The sequence below is a fragment of the Scyliorhinus torazame genome, chromosome 19 (assembly GCF_047496885.1).
Source record: "Scyliorhinus torazame isolate Kashiwa2021f chromosome 19, sScyTor2.1, whole genome shotgun sequence".
Lineage (NCBI taxonomy): Eukaryota > Metazoa > Chordata > Chondrichthyes > Carcharhiniformes > Scyliorhinidae > Scyliorhinus > Scyliorhinus torazame.
The window spans coordinates 73,136,494-73,154,466 of record NC_092725.1 but is presented as its reverse complement, the minus strand read 5'-3'; the positions used below and the strand labels follow the sequence as shown (position 1 = coordinate 73,154,466).

The window sequence follows — 17,973 nt, the reverse complement described above, 5'->3', positions numbered from 1 at the left end:
AAATCAGTGATGGGGCCTCAACTGTTTAACATCTACATTAATAACTTGGATGAAGGGGCCGACTGTACTATAGCCAAACTTGCTTTCCCACCAATCTCCGTAACATCAGCAAGTTGTGAGCAGAATACAAAAAGGTGGCCCAGTGAATAAATGGGTTGAGGGAGTGGTCAAAATAAAAACATGGGAGATGGAGTATAATGTGGGAAAAGTGAGGTTGCTCCTTTAGCAGGAAGTATACAAAAACAGAATTATAAATGGAGTGAGGCTGCACAATGCTGTGGTATAGAGGAACCTGGGATTCCTTGTGCACGAATCACAAAAAGTCAGTATGAAAGTACAGCAAGGAATTAGGAAGGCAAATGGAATGATGTCCTTTATTGCAAGGGGGATGCAGTATTGAAGTAGTGAAGTCTTGTTACAGCTGTACAGGGCATTGGTGAGACAACATCTGGAGTACTGTATGCTCTTACTTACTCAACTTCGTACACTTCACTCAACGAGGAATATACTTGATTGCAAGCAGGGCAGGGAAGTTTAATTTTGCTACTTATTTACGATTAGTTTGTATTTAGTTATGGGCATTAGTCAAATAACTAAATTATGCCAACCCAATATGGTTTTATGCTGCAAACTAGCTCATCACATGGCTTGGTCTTTCCATCAAACTCAAACTTGACAAGGGAGGGAAAAAAAACATATAGCCCTTAAGCCAGCGATGCAAGACATCAAGGTTGAATAGTACTGGTGTGTAACCATTCATCTCCTTAGCAATCAAAATTATCAGCTTGTATTCCCTGAACTCAAAGACCTAGAGTGCAAAGAAAATGAAGTGTTGAAACATTTTGCCTGCACATTAAATCAGTGCAGCTTAACTTATGTTTAAAAAAGGAAGGCACGACTTCCAGTTGCGGTGATGACCAGCTAAGCCGCACGTTTCGGCGGCTCCAGCTCGAACGGACCTTCGGGCTCTTTTAAGAGCCCCAACGGGGAATTTTTTCGGGATGAAACCCGGTGTGGGTGAGACAACAGGGAGTCCCCCTCCAACGAAAAATAAAAATATCGGCAGCGAGATCGCGAAGAATCCTCGAGGACAGGGGCAGAAGAAAAAGGAGCAAGATGGCGGCGGAGAGAGCCCAGGCGACATGGGGGCCGGACCAAGACAAATTTTTGAGACGGTGTGTGGAGCTGCTTAAGAAGGAGGTGCTGGCCCCGATGCTACAGGCAATTGAGGGGCTTAAGGAGGCACAAAAGACCCAGGAGATGGAGCTCCGCGTGGTGGAGCAGAAGGTGACGGACAACGAAGACGAGATCCTGGGCCGGGCGGTCAAAACGCAGACGCACGAGGCGCTCCACAAAAAGTGCATTGAAAGGATTGAAGTCCTAGAAAACAGATCACGGAGAAAGAACCTTCAGATCCTGGGTCTCCCCGAGGGAGTGGAAGGAGCGGACGGCGGGGCTTACGTGAGCACGATGCTACGCTCGCTAATGGGAGCTGAGGCCCCCTCGGGCCCCTTGGAAATGGAAGGGGCTCATCGGGTTCCTGCGAGGAGACCAAAGGCGGGAGAACCACCTAGGGCGACGATCGTGCGATTTCATCGCTTCAATGACAGAGAGGTGGTTCTGAGATGGGCCAAAAAGGTACGAAGTAGTACATGGGAGAATGCGGTGGTACGGGTGTACCAGGATTGGAGTGCGGAGGTGGCGAGAAGGAGGGCGAGTTTTAATCGAGCCAAGGAGGTGCTACACAAGAAGGTGAAGTTCGGGATGCTGCAGCCGGCGCGACTGTGGGTCACGCACCAGGAGAGGCATCACTACTTCGAAACGGCGGAAGAAGCATGGACCTTCATTAAAAACGAGAAACTGGATCAGAACTGAGGGACTGATGTTGGAGGGGAAACGACAATGCCGATGTATATAGAGATGTAAATTGGGGAGGGGGGACACTAAGAAATGTGGGCGCTGGTGGGGGGGGGGGGGGGGGGGAAGAAGAGACATAGGCGGGGGATGGGGAATGGGGCGGCAGAGGGAGCTGCGCCACAAGGGGCGGGACAACTATAGAGAACACGGGGCTTACTGTTCTTGTTCCCGCACCAGAAAGATGATGGCGGGAAGATAGGCGCAAGGTAGATGGGAGTTCCCCACACGGGGGGGGGGTCAAGGAGAGAGCGGGAGAAACCGGGGTCAGTTGAAGTCAGCTGACTTTCGGAGGCTATATGGGGGGAGTAACCATGCTAGATGGGGATCTAGCGGGGGGGGGGGGGGGGGGGGGGGGGGGGAGATAACTGGGTTGCTGCTGCAGAAATCAAAGAGGAACTGGTAAAAGAAAGGGTGGTCGGGGCTGGAATGCGCCGCCTGGGGAACGGGTGGGTGCGCGGAACCGGGACGTGGGACTGGCCTAGAGAGGGTGATGGCTAGTCGACACGGGAAGGGGGAAGGTAGCCCCCCAGTTCGGCTGATCACGTGGAACGTGAGAGGCCTAAATGGGCCGATTAAAAGGGCCCGAGTGTTCGCGCACTTGAAAGGACTGAGGGCAGACGTGGCTATGCTTCAGGAGACGCACCTGAAGGTGGCGGACCAAGTTAGGTTAAGGAAAGGATGGGTGGGACAGGTGTTCCACTCGGGGCTGGATGCAAAGAACAGAGGGGTGGCCATACTGGTGGGGAAACGGGTGTCATTCGAAGCTAGGAACATTGTAGCAGACAGCGGAGGCAGATATGTGATGGTGAGTGGCAGACTGGAGGGAACGGAGGTCGTGTTGGTTAACGTATATGCCCCGAATTGGGATAATGCAGGATTTATGAAGCGGATGCTGGGACGTATCCCGGACCTGGAGGTAGGAAACCTGATAATGGGGACGGGGGGGGGGGGGGGGGGGGGGGACGGGGGGCTTCAACACCGTGTTGGACCCAGGGTTAGATAGATCTAGATCTAGGACCGGAAGAAAGCCGGCAGCGGCCAAGGTGCTTAGGGGGTTTATGGACCAAATGGGGGGAGTGGATCCGTGGCGATTTGTTAGGCCGAAGGCCAAAGAGTTCTCCTTATTCTCCCATGTTCACAAGGTGTATTCCCGGATAGATTTCTTTGTTTTGAGAAGGTCACTGATCTCGAGGGTGGAAGGAACTGAGTATTCAGCCATACCTGTTTCAGGTCATGCCCCACACTGGGCGGACCTGGAACTAGGAGAGGAGAGGGAGCAGCGTTCACTCTGGCGACTGGATGTGGGATTACTGGAGGATGAGGGAGTCTGCGGAAGGGTGCGGGGATGTATCGAAAGATACCTGGAGGCTAATGACGACGGGGAGGTCCGAGTGGGAGTAGTATGGGAAGCACTAAAGGCGGTGGTCAGAGGAGAGCTGATCTCCATCAGGGCCCGCAAGGGGAAAATAGAGGCCAAGGAATGGGAAAGACTACTGGGGGAGATTTTGAGGGTTGATAAAGAATACGTGGAGGCTCCGGAGGAAGGACTATACAGGGAGAGGCGACGACTCCAGACGGAGTTCGACCTGTTGACCACAAGGAGGGCGGAGGCACAGTGGAGGAAGGCACAGGGGATGAGATATGAATATGGGGAAAAGGCGAGTCGCCTGTTGGCCCATCAGCTGCGAAAGAGGACAGCGGCGAGGGAGATAGGGGGAATTAGGGATGAAAAGGGAGCTACGGTGCGGAGAGCAGGGAAGATAAACAAGGTGTTTAAGACCTTTTACGAGAGACTGTATAGGTCCCAATCCCCGGAGGGAAAAGAGGAGATGCGGCAGTTTTTGGACCAATTAAGGTTCCCGAGGGTGGAGGAGCAGGAGGTGGAAGGCCTGGGGGTGCCGATTGGGGTGGACGAGGTTACCAAGGGGCTGGGGAACATGCAGGCAGGGAAGGCCCCGGGACCAGATGGGTTCCCTGTGGAATTTTATAGAAAATATGTGGACTTGTTGGCCCCGCTGCTGGTAAGGACCTTTAACGAGGCCAGAGAAGGCGAGACCCTACCCCCGACAATGACGGAGGCGACGATATCGCTAATCTTGAAACGGGATAAAGATCCGCTGCAGTGCGGGTCCTATAGGCCTATCTCACTGCTAAATGTGGATGCAAAGGTGCTGGCAACGAGGATAGAGGATTGTGTCCCGGGGGTGGTGCACGAAGACCAGACAGGGTTCGTAAAGGGGAGACAACTAAATGTCAACGTGCGACGGCTATTAGGGGTGATAATGATGCCCCCAGCAGAGGGGGAGGCAGAGATAGTGGCGGCAATGGATGCAGAGAAGGCATTTGATAGGGTGGAGTGGGAGTATCTATGGGAGGTGCTGAGGAGGTTCGGGGACGGGTTTGTCAGCTGGGTTAAACTCCTCTATGGGGCACCAACGGCAAGTGTGGTCACAGGTCAGCAAAGGTCGGAGTATTTTCGACTATAAAGGGGAACAAGACAGGGATGCCCGTTGTCCCCATTACTGTTCGCATTGGCAATTGAACCACTGGCCATAGCGCTGAGAGACTCCAGAAAATGGAGAGGGGTGATTAGAGGGGGAGAGGAATACCGAGTGTCACTCTACGCGGATGACTTACTGCTGTATGTGACGGACCCAGTGGGGGGGATGACAGAGGTCATGCAGATATTGAGGGAGTTTGGAGATTTCTCGGGATGCAGGCTTAACATGGGAAAGAGTGAGCTTTTTGTGATACACCCTGGGGACCAGAGTAGAGGGATATATGGCCTACCGCTAAGGAGAGTGGAAAGAAACTTCCGATACCTGGGGATTCAGATAGCCAGGAGCTGGGGAACCTTACAGAGACTTAATCTGACACGACTGGTGCAACAAATGGAAGAGGATTTCAAAAGGTGGGACATGCAGCCGCTGTCACTGGCGGGTAGAGTGCAGGCAATTAAGATGATGGTCCTCCCGAGGTTCCTATTTGTGTTCCAATGTCTCCCTATACTGATCACTAAGGCCTTTTTAAAAAAAATAGATAGGACCATCACGAGCTTCGTGTGGGCAGGGAACGTCCCGAGGGTAAGGAAGGGGTTCTTACAACGTAGTAGAGACAGAGGGGGACTGGCGTTGCCGAATTTGGGCGACTACTACTGGGCCGCCAATGTGGCGATGATTCGTAAATGGATGATAGAGGGAGAGTGAGCGGCGTGGAAAAGATTGGAGATGAAGTCCTGTAAAGGGACGAGTTTAAAAGCGCTGGTGACGGCGCCACTACCGTTCTCACCAAAAAATTTTACCACGAACCCAGTGGTGGCGGCAACATTAAGCATCTGGGGGCAATGGAGGCGACAAAGGGGTGTGCTGGGAGCCTCGGTGTGGTCCCCGATCAGGAACAACCATAGGTTTGCCCCAGGGAGGCTGGATGGAGGATTCCAGAGCTGGCACCGGGTAGGAATCAGGAGAGTGGGAGATTTATTTATAGACAGGACGTTTGCGAGCTTGGGAGCGCTTGAGGAAAAGTATAAGCTGCCCCGGGGAAATTTCTTTAAATATATGCAGGTGAGAGCGTTCATGAAACAACTGGTGAGAGAATTTCCGCTGCTCCCGACACAAGGGATCCAGGACAGGGTGCTTTTGGGGGTGTGGGTCGGGGAGGGCAAAGCGTCAGAGATATACCGGGAGATGAGAGAAGAGGGAGAGGAGTTGGTGGGTGAACTGAAGGGAAAATGGGAAGAAGAGCTCGGGGAGGAGATTGAGGAGGGTTTGTGGGCTGACGCCCTAAGTAGGGTAAATTCCTCTTCCTCGTGTGCCAGGCTTAGCCTGATCCAATTTAAGGTGCTGCATAGAGCACATATAACGGGAGCAAGGTTGAGCAGGTTCTTCGGAGTGGAGGACAAGTGTGGGAGGTGCGGGGGAAGCCCGGCGAACCACACACATATGTTTTGGTTGTGTCCGGCACTGGAGGGGTATTGGAGGGGAGTGACGGGAGTGATTTCGAAGGTGGTGAAGGTCCGGGTCAAACCAGGCTGGGGGTTAGCTTTATTTGGAGTTGCGGATGAGCCGGGAGTGCAGGAGGCGAAAGAGGCCGATGTCGTGGCCTTTGCGTCCCTAGTAGCCCGGCGTAGGATTTTACTCAGGTGGAAGGAAGCGAAACCCCCCGGACTGGAGGCCTGGATAAACGATATGGCGGGGTTCATAAAACTGGAGCAGATGAAGTTTGCGCTGAGAGGATCGGCTCAAGGGTTCACCAGGCGGTGGCAACCGTTTCTCGACTACCTAGCGGAACGTTAGAGGGAAGATAGATGACCAGCAGCAGCAACCCAGGGGGAGGGGGAGGGGGAGGGGGGACGGGGGGACGGGGGGGGGGGGGGGGGGGGGAGGAGTATTACTTAGTGTTATTTAGTTAGTTTACCATGTTAGTTACACAATGTTATATTGTAGTTATCATGTTACTTGTATTTTTATTTTTTTGATTTGTAATGGAAAACATTTAATAAAATATATTTTTTTTAAAAAAGGAAGGCACTTTCTTTCAAAGTATGTAACCACCATGATTTTGTAAACTTAGAATTTAAGTTCTGTAATTAGCTTTCAGAACTCTATAGATTTTTAAGATTTACTATTGGTTGTTATATTTACCACACCAGTCATTTTCAAGCATTGATCCTATATAGACTTTGTGTAACTTCTGTGACTTTGTAAAGCTGTTCTGTATTTTAACTGGCTTATACCAAGCTACGGCTGATAGAACAAAAGCATATTATGACAATGCAACTCTCTGTGCAAAAGCACATCGATAATCGCCTGTTTTAATAAAGCTCTACAGCGCATACTGATACTTGTAGATCAATTCGGCATCTGGACTGGTGAATCCATGTTTTCAAAATTCGATGCTGTGTTATCTTAAATCAAGCAGACATCAAAACCATTCCCACCTATATTCTAAACATACTCTATCAAACTTCTAAGTACTACCCACTTTGTAATCTTCTTTATTAGTTTTAAGGATTATAAGCAACTTTCCTACTCAATCTTGTTTTAACAGTAAAGTAACTCATTCCAAGTACAAAGAACAAAGAACAAAGAAATGTACAGCACAGGAACAGGCCCTTCGGCCCTCCAAGCCCGTGCCGACCATACTGCCCGACTAAACTACAATCTTCTACACTTCCTGGGTCCGTATCCTTCTATTCCCATCCTATTCATATATTTGTCAAGATGCCCCTTAAATGTCCCTATCGTCCCTGCTTCCACTACCTCCTCCGGTAGCGAGTTCCAGGCACCCACTACCCTCTGCGTAAAAAACTTGCCTCGTACATCTACTCTAAACCTTGCCCCTCTCACCTTAAACCTATGCCCCCTAGTAATTGACCCCTCTACCCTGGGGAAAAGCCTCTGACTATCCACTCTGTCTATGCCCCTCATAATTTTGTATACCTCTATCAGGTCGCCCCTCAACCTCCTTCGTTCCAGTGAGAACAAACCGAGTTTATTCAATCGCTCCTCATAGCTTATGCCCTCCATACCAGGCAACATTCTGGTAAATCTCTTCTGCACCCTCTCTAAAGCCTCCACATCCTTCTGGTAGTGTGGCGACCAGAATTGAACACTATACTCCAAGTGTGGCCTAACTAAGGTTCTATACAGCTGCAACATGACTTGCCAATTCTTATACTCAATGCCCCGGCCAATGAAGGCAAGCATGCCGTATGCCTTCTTGACTACCTTCTCCACCTGTGTTGCCCCTTTCAATGACCTGTGGACCTGTACTCCTAGATCTCTTTGACTTTCAATACTCGAGGGTTCTACCATTCACTGTATATTCCCTAACTGCATTAGACCTTCCAAAATGCATTACCTCACATTTGTCCGGATTAAACTCCATCTGCCATCTCTCCGCCCAAGTCTCCAGACAATCTAGATCCTGCTGTATCCTCAGACAGTCCTCATCGCTATCCGCAATTCCACCAACCTTTGTGTCGTCTGCAAACTTACTAATCAGACCAGTTACATTTTCCTCCAAATCATTTATATATACTACAAACAGCAAAGGTCCCAACACTGATCCCTGTGGAACACCACTGGTCACAGCCCTCCAATTAGAAAAGCATCCCTCCATTGCTACCCTCTGCCTTCTATGGCCTAGCCAGTTCTGTATCCACCTTGCCAGTTCACCCCTGATCCCGTGTGACTTCACCTTTTGTACTAGTCTACCATGAGGGACCTTGTCAAAGGCCTTACTGAAGTCCATATAGACAACATCTACTGCCCTACCTGCATCAATCATCTTAGTGACCTCCTCGAAAAACTCTATCAAGTTAGTGAGACACGACCTCCCCTTCACAAAACCGTGCTGCCTCTCACTAATACGTCCATTTGCTTCCAAATGGGAGTAGATCCTGTCTCGAAGAATTCTCTCCAGTAATTTCCCTACCACTGAAGTAAGGCTCACCGGCCTGTAGTTCCCGGGATTATCCTTGCTACCCTTCTTAAACAGAGGAACAACATTGGCTATTCTCCAGTCCTCCGGGACATCCCCTGAAGACAGCGAGGATCCAAAGATTTCTGTCAAGGCCACAGCAATTTCCTCTCCAGCCTCCTTCAGTATTCTGGGGTAGATCCCATCAGGCCCTGGGGACTTATCTACCTTAATATTTTTTAAGACACCCAGCAGCTCGTCTTTTTGGATCACAATGTGACCCAGGCTATCTACACCCCCTTCTCCAGACTCAACATCTACCAATTCCTTCTCTTTGGTGAATACTGATGCAAAGTATTCATTTAGTACCTCGCCCATTTCCTCTGGCTCCGCACATAGATTCCCTTGCCTATCCTTCAGTGGGCCAACCCTTTCCCTGGCTACCCTCTTGCTTTTTATGTACACAAAGAAAGTAACCCAACTAAATAGCCTCTAAAAATAGTCACTGATAGGGGGCCTGATTTAATATGAATTAAAGGAAGTCGGAGACGATGAGTTCAAGATATCGATCATGGGGGCATGATCCTGAACAAATGGGCAAGGAGGATACTATTTTATCTCAGCAAAAAATAACAGAAACAAATTTTAATAAGAGGGATGGTACTACAAGTAACTGACACCTTAGAGGGCCAGTCAGAGGACAATGGGAAATGACATGGTTTCTTGAGGGTGATGGTCATGTATCAATCAGAAACTGATCACAAACCCCTTATCCCAATTAGGAAATAGTCTCGCCACATTTAGGCCAATCAGAATGCAATAACATTAATTGTGCTTCAAGCTGTGGTTTGCAAAGAGTTAAGAAGCAGCAGCTTTCACTGACCAAGTTGCGCAGCAAGTTTGATACGGAAGAGTTTGCTGTCCACAGGGAAGCAAGGGTTAAGGGGAAAGAACAGAGGCGGAGTGTTAAACTGCCATCGGCTGAACCAGACAGCAAGAGCTGCAGTGCACTAGTCAAGTCTTACCCTATTTTTGGCATGTATTAATTCTACAACTTATTAAAAATTTCCTGGGTACTTCACTAAACCGTCTCATGTTGCCTATATGGTTGAAGTCTGAAATGAACACAGTTAGAATTTAAGTTCAAATAATACCTAGAACTTACAGCAGTTCAGAAATAGCTCATTAGGCTGGTTCCTGATATTAGGTTTGTCATACGAGGAAAGGTTGAACCTATTTGGGCAGCACGGTAGCACAAATGATTAGCTCTGTGGCTTCACAGCGCCAGGGTCCCAGGTTCGATTCCCTGCTGGGTCACTGTCTGTGCGGAGTCTGCACGTTCTCCCCATGCTGCGTGGGTTTCCTCCGGGTGTTCCGGTTTCCTCCCACAGTCCAAAGACGTGCAGGTTAGATGAATTGGCCATGATAAATTGCCCTTAGTGACCAAAAAAGGTTAGGAGGGGTTATTGGGTTGCGGGGATAGGGTGGAAGTGAGGGCTTAAGTGGGTCAGTGCAGACTCGATGGGCCGAATGGCCTCCTTCTGCACTGTATGTTCTATAATCATTGGCATTTAGAATAATAAGAGATGATCTTGAGGGAGTTTGACGAGGTAGATGCTGAGAGGAAGAGACAGGCAGGAAAGCGGAGTTAAGGCCACAAGGCGATCAACCATGATCTTCTTGACTGGCAGAGCAGTGCTACGAACCCGGGTTCGATTCTCGGCTTTGGTCACTGCCTGTACGGAGTCTGCATGGTCTCCCCGTGTCTGCGTGGGTTTCCTCCGGAAATCTTTTTCTTTCCACAAATCCCGAAAGACGTGCTTGTTAGGTGAATTGGCCATTCTGAATTCTCCCTCAGTGTACCCAAACAGGTGCCGGTGTGTGGCGACTAGGGGATTTTCACATTAACTTAATTGCAGTGCAAATGTAAGACTACTTGTGACATTAATAATACCCGCACAGGCGCCCAAGTGTGGCGACGGGGGGATTTCCACAGTAACTTCATTTATTAAGATTATTAGATTATTTTTTCTGTTCCCTTTTATGTTCTTATTTTCTGATGCAGCAATAAGCTCAGGTCTAAATATGAGTATAGACAGACCAATATTTCAGAAAGACAAAAAATAATCGCTTCTACAAGTTTTCCAGATTAAAAGGGGTGCCCTGGAATAAATATTTTTAAAAGAACTTTAAAGTAACCAATTCTCTTTTTTCCAATTAAGGGGCAATTTAGTGTGGCCAATTCACCTACCCTGCACATCTTTGGGTTGAGGGTGAGACCCACGCAGACACTGGGAGAATGTGCAAACTCCACGTGGATAGTGATCTGGGGCCGGGATTGAACCTGGGTCCTCGGCGCTGTGAGGCAGCAGTGCTAACCACTGTGCCGCCCTGCCCTGGAATAAATATAGGAACATGAAGAAACAACTTAAAGGGTGAAGAGGGAAAGAAAAATGCTGCCAAACGGAAACAATTCCTGTTCTTTTTACAGATACATTTGCCTGGAATATATAGCTCCTCTCATGCCCATTATATGACATGGTATTGATTTGTAAAGGCTATTATATCATACTGTCCAAGCTAAATTTATGCTTCAAACTCACTTGTTTTATTTCTTATACTATCTGCATTCGTGTACACAACTCTTAATTTTGGTAAAATAAAAGCAAAATCCTGTGCTGAAAATTTAAAATAAAAACAGAAAATGTTGGATAAATTCAGCAGGTCTGGCAGAGAGAAACAGAGTTAATGTTTTGAGTTAGGGCTGTTTTAGTGCTGTGAGATAGACAGAAGCTGACATTAGGAAATTCGAAGAGGAACTTATGGAAGATCTGAACAGGAAATGGGATGGAGACAAAAGAACAATGACCAGAGAAGAAACAGAAATTGATGGGTGGAGAGGATTGCCGGTTATTACGATGTCTTTGAAGACATCTATCCAAGGACTCACGCAACAAATAGTTAACCTATGGGCATGCACGGTACTAAAAATACATTTTATCTTTGCATTAAAGACCCATCTGCCCCTGAACATTTATGATTGTGAATACATTTCCCAAACGTAAAGCATATAGTAAGCTAGTTGTTTAGCACAGGGCTAAATTGCTGGCTTTGAAAGCAGACCAATGCAGGCCAGCAGCACGGTTCGATTCCCGTAACAGCCTCCCCGAACAGGCGCCGGAATGTGGCGACTAGGGGCTTTTCACATTTCATTTGAAGCCTACTTGTGATAATAAGCGATTTTTTTCAGTTGTCAAATTAAAAGCTGTTTGTCACAATGAAAGAACAGTCCATGCAACAATCAGGTCTGAACAAAAAGAATACCCTAAAGGTGCTTAACGATAGATCAAAGATGAACAGGCATCGGGTCAGAAAGGGAGAGACAAGGACAGATGACAAAAAGGTCTGGATGAAAAGATGGAGTATAATTTTGAAGAGGCAATTTCAGAATTGCATTGGTTGCAATGGACTAAATAAAAAAATATATCCACCTTCTTTTGACATCCAATTCCATTACTATCACAGAACAGCCCACTATCAGCATCCTGGTGGTTGCAATTGAACAACAACTTAACTGGATCAGCCATACAAATACTGTACCACCTACAAGTCAAGAGTGTGATGGAATATTCTCCACTTGCCTGGATGAGTGCAATTCCAACAACGCCCAAGAAGCTCGACACCATCCAGGACAAAGCAGACAGCTTGATTAGCACCTCATTCACCTATCAACAGTCACTCCTGGGCAGCACGGTGGCGCAGTGGGTTAGTCCTGCTGCCTCACGGCACCGAGGTCCCAGGTTCGATCCCGTTCTGGGTCACTCACTGTCCATGTGGAATTTGCACATTCTCCCCGTGTTTGCATGGATTTCGCCCCTCACAACCCAAAGATATGCAGGGTAGGTGGATTGGCCACGCTAAATTGCCCCTTAATTGGAAAAAATGAATTGGGTACTCTAAATTTATATTTAAAAAAGTCACTTCATCCACCGTAGGTGCACTGTAGCTGTCGTGTGCACAAGATGCACTGCATCAACTTGCCAAGTCTCCTTTGATAGTTCCCTGGAACCTCTACCACCTAGACAAGCAAGAGCAAGCACATGGGGATAGTGCCACCTGCAAGTTCCCCTCCTGCAAGTCACACACCAGCTGAATTTGGAACATTTTGATCACTGTTTCCTCACTCTAACTGGGTTAAAATCCTGGCACTCCCTCCCTAACTACATTGTGGAAGATCTTCACTACATAGGCTGCAGAGGTTCAAGAATGTGACTCATTACCATCTTCTCCAGGGCAATTAGGAACAGGTAATTCATGTTGACGACATACATAATCCTATGAATGAGTAAGAAATTGGGAATGTGTGTGAGTGGGGTGGTGAAAAGAAAAGATTTGGGATATGTACACAAAATATCAGCTTCCAGGCAACCTCAGACACAGTTACGTTGCACAAAATCACTGCATCAAGGTGCAGCTGTAACACTTACAACAGTTACGATCTGTGGCAATAGTACATCTCGGCTTTAATCGAATGTCAAGTACTGGACACATTCTGACGGTAGTAGATATCACACAATGTTATGTTTTGGCCCATTAAGTTAATATAAATAAAACCTTTTGTTCCTTTCGCTGTGCAACAATTAGATACTTGTGATAAACTTGTTGGAGCTTGCCATGTCTCTACCAGACACTACTCATATTATCAGACGTAATGATGTCATCACCATAAGAATTGTTATTCTTCAAACATTTAAATGGTGATGATGTCACTTCATCACAACTTGATTAATGGGAACTATTTTGAAAGACCTAAATTCTGACTACCGGACCAAATCGCTCTTTCTACCAATGTCGTTGGTACCAATGTGGACCACAACTGCTGTGTGTTCGCCCTCTTCCCTAGGGTGCTGGACAACTGATCAGTGATATTCTTGGCACTGGCACCAGGGCGGCAACATCACCCTGGATTCAAATCTATGGCTGTACAAACACCTGCCCCTTCCCATAACAGTCAAATCTCTGATAACTATTGCTCTTCCAGTCTTCTCATGCCCCCCTCAAACCCCGCACAGCTGAGCTAGCTGTGATACCGTCACTTTCATTAGTACTCAGGAGTGAATACTGGCCGGAGATGCACTCGGGGACCTCTTGAACTACCTGTCTTTTTCTTCTTTCCCTGCATATTCTTATAGCTGCGGAACGATCATGTCTACAAACGAGCACGCCGCAGTGTGACGCCAGTTTTTGGACAATCGGCGAGTTTCCGTTGGGAAGAAAATTAGGAAGGGTGGGTGGGAAAAGAGGTGCAGGGAAGGAAACTCTTAACACACAACAAAAACTAACATTAATTATAGAAGGATTTTTCAAGTTTAAAATACCACACAGAGTATTTCAAGATATGATATACTTCCTACCAATGGATCGGATTGTGTTACTAATTACCATCATTCGTCACTTGCCTGATCAGCTTACTAGTGAGATACAAGTCCTACCTCTCTAAGTTATCATTGGTTATAAAACACGCCAAACTTACTTTCTGAACATGGATCTTTACCATGAAGTTCTTATGCAAAGGACCTGCTGAGAAATAGTCATTACTTATTGCCTAATCTAAACCACTTTACCACCATCTCCCCCAAATGTTATGTCACTGGCAATCCAGAGGTCCAGGCTAATGCTCTGGGCTCACCAAGATAGTTAATTTAAATTCAATTAATAAAAATATGGAATATATCAGTCACTGATTTATCATCCTGACCTGGTCTGGCCCACCTGTGACTCCAGACCCACAGCATTGTGAAATTAGGGACGGACACCAAATGCTGGTATTACAATGCCACATCTCATGAAATAATTTTTTTTTTTTTTTTTTTAAAGTGCAATAGTACTACACAGACTTCTAGTGACAAAGCAGGTTGTACTTGGGAATTTAGATTACTGGTCATCGTGCATCTCAGAAATTCCACACACATGTGTCACTCAACTGCCAGACAGCAGAGTCTTTTCATATGAAGCCACATGTTGAATCCCCATCATCACAGCTGGATCTGATCCTCCTCTGAACCAATCTTCACACAGATGCACCTTACAGTAATTTGGCAGTAATCACCAGTGGGAAACAGACTGCCACACCCTAGCTCAGGAATACATTTCCCATCATACTCACTGAGATCAGAGATACGAATGGAAACAAGGACTTTCCCACACTATACAAAACCACACAGCATTCATCCACTGCATAGCTGAGTTTATTACAAGTCATGACCTCCGCGTAGAAAGCTGTTTTGGCTAATTTCTGTTTCACTCTTCAATTAAATTTTTTCGGCTCTAAACAAATACACCCCCGAATCAAAAATAACAATGCTGGGTTTTCTATTAAAATATAATTCTATTCTTAAACATTTATTTAAAGTCTAGAACTGATTTTACCCATACATTGTGCTTCAAAGCATGGGGTGGGGAGTGTAATTGAGGATTAGACAGAGCATTATAATGATGCCTATACTTTAGAAATACTTCATTAGCAATAAAGCACTTGGGGACACCTGTGGTCACTATATAAATACTATTCGTGGACAACATAATATAAGTTGTAAGGATACGGTCTGAAAGAACTCATGATGTTATAAATTGATGTTGTCCTCAGCTCAGATCACTTTAACTTTAGTCAGCTCGACAAAACTTCTTGTTGTTGCTGCCTGAGAAACCCGCCACTCCCCCCTTTATAAATAAAGTTGATCTCGATGAGATCCAACCCTGCGCTCCCAACGCAGCCCCATTTTAAACAGACCAGCCTTGTGTTTGTGGCCCTGTTGTAATTGTTTAAACAGCTCCCGCCATGCAAATTATGCAGTCACTGCCCTGTGCCTTACCCGCAGTCCCTGCCCTGTGCCTTACCCGCAGTCCCTGCCCTGTGCCTTACCCGCAGTCCCTGCCCTGTGCCTTACCCGCAGTCCCTGCCCTGTGTCTTACCCGCAGTCCCTGCCCTGTGTCTTACCCGCAGTCCCTGCCCTGTGTCTTACCCGCAGTCCCTGCCCTGTGTCTTACCCGCAGTCCCTGCCCTGTGTCTTACCCGCAGTCCCTGCCGTGTGCCTTACCCGCAGTCCCTGCCCTGTGCCTTACCCACAGTCCCTGCCCTGTGCCTTACCCACAGTCCCTGCCCTGTGTCTTACCCACAGTCCCTGCCCTGTGTCTTACCCACAGTCCCTGCCCTGTGTCTTACCCACAGTCCCTGCCCTGTGTCTTACCCACAGTCCCTGCCCTGTGTCTTACCCACAGTCCCTGCCCTGTGTCTTACCCACAGTCCCTGCCCTGTGCCTTACCCGCAGTCCCTGCCTTGTGTCTTACCCGCAGTCCCTGCCCTGTGTCTTACCCGCAGTCCCTGCCCTGTGCCTTACCCGCAGTCCCTGCCCTGTGCCTTAACCGCAGTCCCTGCCCTGTGTTTTACCAGCAGTCCCTGCCCTGTGTTTTACCCGCAGTCCCTGCCCTGTGTCTTACCCGCAGTCCATGCCCTGTGTCTTACCCGCAGTCCCTGCCCTGTGTTTTACCCGCAGTCCCAGCCCTGTGTCTTACCCGCAGTCTCTGCCCTGTGTCTTACCCGCAGTCCCTGCCCTGTGTCTTACCCGCAGTCCCTGCCCTGTGTCTTACCCGCAGTCCCTGCCCTGTGCCTTACCCGCAGTCCCTGCCTTGTGTCTTACCCGCAGTCCCTGCCCTGTGTCTTACCCGCAGTCCCTGCCCTGTGCCTTACCCGCAGTCCCTGCCCTGTGCCTTAACCGCAGTCCCTGCCCTGTGTTTTACCCGCAGTCCCTGCCCTGTGTCTTACCCGCAGTCCCTGCCCTGTGTCTTACCCGCAGTCCCTGCCCTGTGTCTTACCCGCAGTCCCAGCCCTGTGTCTTACCCGCAGTCTCTGCCCTGTGTCTTACCCGCAGTCCCTGCCCTGTGTCTTACCCGCAGTCCCTGCCCTGTGCCTTACCCACAGTCCCTGCCCTGTGCCTTACCCGCAGTCCCTGCCCTGTGCCTTACCCGCAGTCCCTGCCCTGTGCCTTACCCGCAGTCCCTGCCCTGTGCCTTACCCGCAGTCCCTGCCCTGTGCCTTACCCGCAGTCCCTGCCCTGTGCCTTACCCGCAGTCCCTGCCCTGTGCCTTACCCGCAGTCCCTGCCCTGTGCCTTACCCGCAGTCCCTGCCCTGTGCCTTACCCGCAGTCCCTGCCCTGTGCCTTACCCGCAGTCCCTGCCCTGTGCCTTACCCGCAGTCCCTGCCCTGTGCCTTACCCGCAGTCCCTGCCCTGTGCCTTACCCGCAGTCCCTGCCCTGTGTCTTACCCGCAGTCCCTGCCCTGTGTCTTACCCGCAGTCCCTGCCCTGTGTCTTACCCGCAGTCCCTGCCCTGTGTCTTACCCGCAGTCCCTGCCCTGTGCCGTACCCCCAGTCCCTGCCCTGTGCCGTACCCGCAGTCCCTGCCCTGTGCCTTACCCGCAGTCCCTGCCCTGTGCCTTACCCGCAGTCCCTGCCCTGTGCCTTACCCGCAGTCCCTGCCCTGTGCCTTACCCGCAGTCCCTGCCCTGTGCCTTACCCGCAGTCCCTGCCCTGTGCCTTACCCGCAGTCCCTGCCCTGTGCCTTACCCGCAGTCCCTGCCCTGTGCCTTACCCACAGTCCCTGCCCTGTGCCTTACCCACAGTCCCTGCCCTGTGCCTTACCCACAGTCCCTGCCCTGTGTCTTACCCACAGTCCCTGCCCTGTGCCTTACCCGCAGTCCCTGCCCTGTGTCTTACCCACAGTCCCTGCCCTGTGTCTTACCCAGTCCCTGCCCTGTGTCTTACCCACAGTCCCTGACCTGTGCCTTACCCAGTCCCTGCCCTGTGTCTTACCCAGTCCCTGCCCTGTGTCTTACCCAGTCCCTGCCCTGTGTCTTACCCGCAGTCCCTGCCCTGTGCCTTACCCGCAGTCCCTGCCCTGTGTCTTACCCACAGTCCCTGCCCTGTGTCTTACCCACAGTCCCTGCCCTGTGTCTTACCCAGTCCCTGCCCTGTGCCTTACCCGCAGTGACTTCCCGTGTACCCAGTCTGGGCTTTATTATAAAGTCTCGGCTTTACCTGCACCGACTCTCTGTCCAGGTGACTTTCCAACAAGGTGTCCTCCAGAGAACGCATGCGTGTTGTTTTCTTTTCAACCCTCGCTCCTTTCAGCTGCAGCAAACTCCAGGAGTTTTGAAATGTTGAAAGGGGGGAGGGGGTGAATAAAATAAACCCGGGAGGGAGTAGAGGCTCAAAACCAGTCCCAGGGGCTCGCCGGGTTGGCAAGGAGACAGCACGCGAACACACACAACTTAGTCCAGCCTCAAACTCCAACCTTCTGAGAGGAGTTTATAACTTCGCTCTCAGAAGTGGAGCAGAGGAGTGAGGTAAGCACTTTAGCCAGTATTTCTGACGTACCTGCTGCACAAGTTCCTCCAGTTTTTTTTATTTAAAGGGAACGAATGAGAATTATTTTTGGCCGATCAAAATACCCTTAAATACTCCCGCCACACTTAGATGTGAGAGGGAAAGTAACTTGAGATAATTTTCTGATATCCATTGTCAAATCACGATGAGAAGTCCAGCCCTTTGCGCCTCTCGCGGTGAGCGTTTCTGGAC

The 17,973-nt window shown here is 49.2% G+C and overlaps 1 protein-coding gene across 1 annotated transcript in view; it reads right to left on the bottom strand.

Moving 5' to 3' along the window:
- Positions 1-17,765, bottom strand: part of LOC140396217 (rho GTPase-activating protein 8-like) — a 122,043-nt gene extending 104,278 nt beyond the window's left edge. Inside the window, exon 1 of the mRNA XM_072484533.1 lies at positions 17,434-17,765. The gene's annotated coding sequence lies outside the window, so the exon portion shown is untranslated. The remainder of the gene's footprint in view (positions 1-17,433) is intronic.
- Positions 17,766-17,973: the final 208 nt, after the last annotated feature.